At 32.9% G+C, this 6000-nt stretch overlaps 1 long non-coding RNA gene across 1 annotated transcript; it reads right to left on the bottom strand.

Moving 5' to 3' along the window:
• Window positions 1-4823: 4823 nt before the first annotated feature.
• LOC119075382 lies at window positions 4824-5270 on the bottom strand. The gene is made up of 2 exons (XR_005087382.1): window positions 5047-5270; window positions 4824-4985 (listed from the first exon to the last, which is right to left on the bottom strand). It is a non-coding gene; the product is annotated as an uncharacterized LOC119075382 (long non-coding RNA).
• Between the last annotated feature and the right edge of the window lie 730 nt (window positions 5271-6000).

The raw sequence follows: 6000 nt of genomic DNA, 5'->3' as shown, positions 1-6000 counted from the left end.
TATTTGTTCGCAGACTTATCCTTTTGCTTAACATTATGGATTTTTGCAATCAACGATTCAGAGGTCTCTCCTTTTATAGTAATTTTGAGCCTGTCAATAACCTTTTGAATCGTGTCGTCGCTGGCAAGAAGGCATGACCTAGCTTTCCCTGTAAACTTAGATTTAATTTGCTTAACAGCAATAACTTCATGGGTCTCTACACTCTCAGCTAGCAATTCTAAAGAATCAATAGAAGTTTGTAATTTATCAGGACTTCCATCATACGCGGGTATAATTCTTGACGCTAGCGTCATAAATTCAGAAGGTGTCGTCATATTAACGTTGTTGTTATTAGCGTTTCCGTTATTTTGATTGTCTTGGTCGTTGTCTTCCATATGAAATATTTTTGTCAGTAAGTCATCTTCAGGGTTACATTGAGTGTTGTATGCGAAAACATTTTTTTTTATTGAACTTGTGTCAGTTATATTTTGTAATTAATTTTTTTTCACGGGATTGTTAAATTTTAATTTTTAGTATTGTCTTTAAAGTTTCATTTTTGACATAAGTGCACTTTGTCCCTTTTTGTTTAAACTGATGCCATACGAGATTTTAATCGTTCTGCCCGTTTAATTGACTCTTTATGCCACTTGTACACTTTTATGATAGCGTTAATCACAAGCACAGTTAAGATTAGTACCAAAATAATGGCTACGTTTTGTTTGTGCTCCTCAATTGTTTCAATTATTTCAATATCATTCACGTTAGCGTTAGAATTTGTTCCAGTTACAGTAACAGTTGCTGGTTTCGAATTGGTTTTACCCATTTTGTTAACTTTCACTTTTTCTCAGTTATAAAAAAAACAAATTCTTCACTCTATGCAGTCCTGTCACGGTCGCCATTTGAGAACATTTAAAAACACGTTCGTACTGCTTTAAGGCAGATTTCTTATTATTTCTTTATTGTTCTTTATTCTTTAATTATTGTTCTTAACTATATTAGTATATGGAGAGAACGGTGCACTCATTCTCTCATTTACAGCTATGTTAGTTATTGTTCTTAAATACTATAATAAGAGAGTTTATAAATTGAGAGATTTATTGAGAGATCCACCGTGGTGGTGGATATGGTTGGTCTCATTATTTTTATTTTTAAAAATTAACGTTGAAATTGAAAATTTGAAGGTTGAACTTAATTAACCAAAACGCACTTTTAAAATGAAATGCATTTTGTTAGCATAGTTAAAATTTGGCAATTCTGATCACTCGCAATAAAAATTTTTGTTCAACGTCCCCGAGTATGTTCAGACATCAATATGAACAAGTGAATGCTAAACCGCTTAAGTACAGTAGTTATACGTCACAAGATATACTTAAGTATTTGCATTTAAACGAGTGTAGAGAGTGACGTCACAATCTCGCTCTTTTCATATTAAATGTCTTAGTTCATTAAGCAATTGGTTTTTTATAATGATTCTTGTTTTGATAACGTAAATTCATAAGGAACTGCACATAGAAAAATATATCAGTAAATATTTTCTAATTCCGAATTAGGTGTTGACAAAAACTTATTATTGAAATGCTGAAAGGCATAACATTAGTTTTATAATAATTCCCACTGTTGGGGCATAAATGTAATTATTATTTTGGTATATAAGAAAGTAACTAAGCCTCAATAAATCAGAATTCTAAAGTGGTTTTCTCTTTACTTTATTGAAAAGAATACGCAATTAATTCAAAGTGTTATTATTAACATAAATGGTAATTCGTTGATTATCGATATTTTCAAAAAGGCAATATCAATCGAATGTTTTATCGGTAATCAATAAATGTCGACTGATAATTCGGTAAATATCGACTGATAATCGGTAAATGTCGATTATCGATTATCAGTAGATATTATTCTACTTTCCGATAAATTCGATTGATATTGGCGTGGGGTGATCTGGCACACAAATTGCCACATACAAATTGATGGTGTGTCAGATTCACCTCTAAGAGGGGCGAATCTGGCACAGTCATGATTTTTCATTACATGTAGTAGACGGGCGCATATTATGACCACGTGAGCCAGATTCCCCGATGCCTTGATATTGTATCGATTATTTGGAAATTTTATCATCGATTGATGATATTTTTAGTGAACATGCCTAATTGAATCGATTAAATCATCTTTATCACTTATTATAAGCAAATTAACTCATTTAACTGTCACTGTAGACATTTCACGTGGGATCCTTAATACCACTTAATGATGATTAATTCAACACACGTCTTTACTGTGCAGATAGTACATCCATTCATCTTTATTGTTCTTTATTTTTACAGTCACTGTTCTTAACTATTTTAGTAAAGGAAGAGAACGGTTCACTCATTCTCTCTTTGTGGCTATATTAGTTATTATTCGTAAGATATATAATAGTATGGAGGTACGTTACAATAAGTTGCATTATAAAATGAAATAAAAGGATTCATGACTTAAATCTTGTTTTATTGACACGATATTTTGAAACGGAAATCAGACAACTGCGCATTATAAGAGAATTCAACTTCACGACTTCCAGCTTCTGCGGATCGAGTGTGGACGAGATCCGGAAATATGAGGAAACAAAGTTAGGTGTAGGAAGTTGGAATCCTATGAAATTCACTATGATATTTCCTAAAATCGACGTTATTACTTCCTTCAAAAAGTATCGAAATTTTAACTGATTTTGACTATCGCACGTCATTAGAAAGATATCGACGATTTCTGGGAAGTAGGATAAAATTTGACCAATTTTGTTGCGCTACAGCGCTATAGGAAGCGCTACCAAAAATTGATCGAAAATTTCCTCAAACATCATATAAATGTTGTCCGACTTTAACAAAAGATGATTCGTTGGTCTTGACTAGATCTAAGAAATAGGATGGAATTTGAGTAAATTAGAAATAAAGTAGAGAGAAAAATCTGTCAAAAAGCGCTAAAAACGCTAAAATTGATATAAATTTCCTCACTTTTTATCTAAAATCGGTCCAATTTTATTAAATAGGAATTTGAAAGATCTCGACGAGATGTAGGATAGGACATATAATGAAATAAAACCACTAAATTTTACCCAATTTTCCTCAGATTTCATCTAGGAATTCAATTTCATGAACTTCCTGTGGGCACTATGGAAAGATAACGTCAAAATACGTCAAACTGAAAACAACAGTGGAAAAAAATCTTACAATTTCATTTGATATAGCTCACATTTGCTATCGTGAGTGTTCACTAGAAATATCTTGTCAAGAACTATCAAACCGAAGAACTTTGATAAAATTACAAATTCTACGAGGAAAAAATTGTTTTGGAATTAATCAATAATTGTGGTTGAAAGGACGAAAACATTTTAAAGTCCATAGCAATATGGTGACATGGTCTTGGTAGCGTTTTAAAAATTTCAGCCTAACTCCAGAAAATTTAACGAATAGAAAGCTATAAAAATTTATGTCACTCTGCATCGTGTAAATGGCATCAATTACAATAATTTTACGAAAATGCTATAAAAGTAAACAAAGGCTAGCTCTTTAATAATTTCCCGCACCTCGCTGTAGAATTTTAATCTTACAATTCCTAGAACCTAGAAACCTAACCAAGTGTAAGCTTCTAGGAATGAATCGCTCTCTAAGAATTGGTCGAAATGGTTGAAAAGGATATTTCTAAGAGTAGGTGAAAGATAAAATTTGAAGATTAAAGAAATTTCAAGAAAAAAATGTAAGAATTGCAGAAGAATATTTCCTGCACGAGGGTCAATTCCTAGAAGCGGACCATCCACAGAATAGTGACCTTTTTTTACAATGAAGAGTCTTAGAATGTAAGCTTAATATGAGCTTATTCTCTAAAAGTGTCTTAGCTAATAATGAACAGAAACTTATAGCGTGTCGTTGATATTTAGAGACAGGGACAAAATTCCGCTTTCAGAATAATTGAACTATTCGATCGTGTTTTTGTGTCAAAATCCGTAGAATTTCACTCTTCAAGCAAAAAATTTAATGTATTGGTCACATCGTTATATCTCTCAATTTCAACTTATCCCTATACTCTTTAAAATTGCTGGCTGATGGAGCTGCGGGAATCTACCAAGAAAATCATCTCTAGACAATAATTGTAATTTCGTTTTATAGTTGTATGAATTAAACTGTAAAAATTGTTGTATTGCTGAGGGTTTATGCCAATTCAAATGAAAAACTAGTTTTTCAAATAGCCAACGTTTCGGCTCAGCACTGAGCCATCTTCAGGGCCTTTATTCGAAAAACAATTTTTTTTAATACATCAGTCGTTACATTCATAGCGTTAATCCACGCCATTAGTCGTATAAATTTATACGTCAGAGAGAGCTTTTTTCTCCTTTGTTACGATCTGTCAGTTTATCTATTTTGCGATTTTGTATGGAAATGAAAACTAAAATTGAGATATCATTGCTGTTTTAAGTGGTTTTTCATATTTTTTTGAACCAGAATGTTTTAAAGTGTGTTTGGAATCGATTAACATTAACCAAATGATAAAATAGAAAAAAAAATATTTTTACACAATCTGTCAATGCCAATCGATTCCAAACACACTTTAAAACATTTTGGTCCAAAAAAAATATGAAAAACCACTTAAAACAGCAAAGATATCTCAATTTTAGTTTTCATTTCCATACAAAATCGCAAAATAGAAAAACTAACAGATCGTAACAAAGGAGAAAAAAGCTCTCTCTGAAGTATAAATTTATACGACTAATGGCGTGGATTCTGAAACCACAGGCTGACAGGACTAATCTATAAAATAAAATTGAATTCCAATAGCCCCATAGATGTATACCACACCAAAGCCTCTTGTGTACTTTAAAAATTTATTTTATTTCCTTGAATGTTTGCCATTTCAATATCAGGTTCAATTTCAGTTTCTCTTTTACGAAATCGTCTATAGCAAGAACATGAACAAATTAACACAATCACCGCTACTAGGATTGTTAATACGATGGAAGACACTGTCAAGTCCTCCTAAAATGTTTTTTTATTTTGAAATTTGTGTCATATTATATCCAAACGAATAAAAACTTACTGGTGGTTGAGGCTCGGTATAACAAGGCGGATTTTTACAAAGATTCCATCGACCGCTACCTCGCCCCCAACTAACAACACCGCCATTTACGGTCTGAATTAAGTGAATTAAGGTCACAAAATATAACACTTTTGAAGCATTAAAAGAACGCAAACTTTCGCGATAAGATGACATACTGAATAAGTTTTCGGATGGAGTGTCGCTCAACATATTACAAAATATCATGTCGCCAGTTCGCGAATAAATTCCGTATGAATACACCACATAAGTGCATTTACGTGATATATTTGGCATCGGTGACCACTTCGAGCTATATTTAGAACTACGAAACGTTTTCTTTTTTTTTCATAAAAGCATCTCGTAGAAATCTCGATAAAACTGCTCCGATGAGTTTCGAATTTGCAAAAGTAGTAATTCAACCATTGTTCCAGATTTAGTACAGTGAGTAGTACACCCGCACTCATGACTCGGCTCACCTGTCCAATAGTTTTATTCTTTCTTTAAATGAAGTCACATAAAATGCTATCAGTTGCTTTGTAAGCATATAAAAGTCCCTTTAACGTCACGTTTCCCTTATTAAGGGTTTTTGACTGATATAGAGTAAGGAATTTGTTCTCGTATTATTTGTTCGCCAAACGTGTCGCCACCGGTCAGCAGTGGGATTTTTTTTTTTTTATTTGTAGAAGTTGGCGCATGTGCATTGATACATTATGCCACCTGAAAACCCGTGCTTCCACCTGCGTAAATAAACACATACTAAGCAAGCTAACCGTAATCTATCAGTTGTGAGTTGTCATTTGATTTTTGGTCTATTTAATAGGTTTGTTCCAAGTAACACGAACTTTGACAACCCGAAGAACGACAATTTCATCCATAGCAACGTCGCTTACGTGATATTTCATACAAATCGACCAACGTCGCCTACGCGATTTACACAGAGGTATTATTGAGGTT

The sequence above is a fragment of the Bradysia coprophila genome, unplaced genomic scaffold, assembly GCF_014529535.1.
Source record: "Bradysia coprophila strain Holo2 unplaced genomic scaffold, BU_Bcop_v1 contig_200, whole genome shotgun sequence".
Lineage (NCBI taxonomy): Eukaryota > Metazoa > Arthropoda > Insecta > Diptera > Sciaridae > Bradysia > Bradysia coprophila.
Note: the sequence above shows the minus strand (reverse complement) of the source record. Positions and strands in the feature narration are given on the sequence as shown.